We start from the raw sequence: 2,500 nt of genomic DNA, 5'->3' as shown, positions 1-2,500 counted from the left end.
TAAATAGTGGTCTACCCTTAAATCTGCATTTTTCAGCATAGATGCAACAGTTCCTCCTTTACTTAAACCGGATGGCTCAGTCACTCACTGTCCAAAGGAAAAGGCAACCCTTTTGGCTCATGTTTTTAACAATAAACAGTGTAATGAAAAACTTGAATTTCCTCATTCTTGTTTTCCAAAGGCTTAACTAACTAGTTTAGCTTTTCGATCTCGTGAGATTAAAGCTCTGTTGACGGACCTTGATGCTTATGGAGGGGTAGACCCAAATGGTATTTTTCCTTTGTTTTTTATAAAGACTGTAGGTTTCTTAGCTCCAAAGTTTTCTGTTATTTTGAGCAAATTAGCAAGGAGAGGAGCATTTAGCACTTGTTGGATAACTGGTAATGTTACTCCTCTATGCAAATTTGTTTTTGGTAGCTCAAGTTCAATTGATTACCGCCCAATATCCATAACTCCCATATTATCTAAAGTTTTTTAACATCTTCTAGCCAAACGTCCCAGTAGGTTTGCTGAAGGTAATCATCTATTCCCTAGTTTGTAATTTGTTTTTTGTAAAGGCCTTGGAGCATGTGATGCCCTTCTTACATTATCCAATGCTGTACAGAAATCGCCTTGATTGTGGTCAGGAAGCTCGTATGATTGACCTTGATTTTAGTGCTGCTTTAGACCGTGTCAATCATGAGGCCCTTATTTTCAATTTCAAACAGTTGGGAGTAGGTGGGTCGTTTCTTAGCATTATTATTGATTTTTTAGGTAATATATCTCAAAGAGTTGTTATTGATGGGCACCATAGTGAGTATAGGAATGCGATATCTAGTGTTCCACAGGGTAGTGTTCTTGGCCCTTTACTTTTCATACTATATACACAACAAATTTGGTTTGGCCTAGAAAATAAATTAGTTGCATATGCAGATGATGCTACTCTCTTTGCATCAATTCCATCCCGTGAATGTCGATCTAGGGGTGCTGAATCCTTTAATAGAGATCTAGCTAAAATTAGTGCACGGTGCAAATTAAGTGGTATGAAGTTGAATCCTAACAAACCTCAAAGTATGATTGTAATTAGGTCAAGGATACTGGCTCCATAACATCCGGATCTCAGTAATTACTGTGTTTTTCAACTTTGCATGACTCTTTTAAAATTTTAGGTGGGATTCCCGACAGCAAGTTCTCTTTTGAGAAACACATTAGGTCATAGTCTTCTTCAATTGCAGAAAAAATTGGCCTATTGAAAAAGTCTTTCTCTTGTCTGGTTTTCAGCTGCTGATTCTCATCTTAATTTGTTGGTCACAAACTTACGGTCTATAAAATATCTTATTCCTGATCTAGATATTAAACTCTGGCACGATCGTTCAATTAGTTCATTATGCATGTTGCATAAGATTTTTCATAATTCTGACTATCCTTCACATTCAGATCTTCCCGGACAATTCCATCCTGTTCTTAATACTAGGCAGGCAGTTAATTCTAATAGCCAGGCCTTCTCCATCATGAGGCTTAAAACTTCATAGTTCTAGAAGTTTTATTCCAGCTGTGACCAAGTTGTGGAAAGATCTTCATAATTGAGTAGTTGAATAGGTATAACTTCAAAAGTTCAAAGTTGCGGCAAATATTTTTATGTTGAACAGGCTGACATACTGTAGGTCTTTTTCTAGTTTATATATGACATATCTGTTTTGACGTTGTTACTGTTTGTGAAATGATTTATTATTATTATGTTTTCATCATTTATTTACTTGTTTATTTCCTTTCCTCGCCGGGTTATTTTTCCATGTTGGAGCCCTTGGGCTTATAGCATCTTGCTTTTCCAACTAGGAATGTAGCTTGGCTAGTAATAATAATAATAATAATAATGATAATAATAATAATAATAATAATAATGATAATAATAATGATAATAATAGTAATAATTACTCGTGCTGTTCATATATCCTAAAAAAAAAGTACAGCACACGGCCGTATTTAATCATTAAAGGACCATCTCATCAAATACTTTCTAATTAGAGAAAGTGGCAACTTCCCGTTTGTTATCACATTTTAGCTTCAGTCTTATATCCTGAGGAAACACTTACTGTCTGTCTTAAGTATGTATATTCTTTATCAATACTTAGAGGTTTGTCCATAGCTCCTGTTTGTTTTCTCTGCATTTTCATTAAACATTATTACAGTTTTACTCATATTCATTTCCATCCCTACATTTATCCTTCTCTGTTCAAATCATCTATCATTTGTTATAGTTTCTCCCTTAATTCACAAAACAGAACTATAGCATCTGTAAATCTTATGTTGTCAAGGTATTTTTTAATAATATTAAATCCCCAAATTTTCACGATCTAATTTTTCAAAAACATCTAGGCATTTTGTGATTGATTAAGTAGTTTTAGTACTTCCCAAATAGATATCGTCAAGTTTTCTAATCCTTGAAGTACCTTCTTTACTTCTAAAGTTTTTTTTTTTTATACAATCTAAAGCTTCTTTCAATGATTGTCATACATAGTGG

Source organism: Palaemon carinicauda, chromosome 1 (genome assembly GCF_036898095.1).
Source record: "Palaemon carinicauda isolate YSFRI2023 chromosome 1, ASM3689809v2, whole genome shotgun sequence".
Lineage (NCBI taxonomy): Eukaryota > Metazoa > Arthropoda > Malacostraca > Decapoda > Palaemonidae > Palaemon > Palaemon carinicauda.
This window is presented reverse-complemented; position numbering follows the sequence as displayed.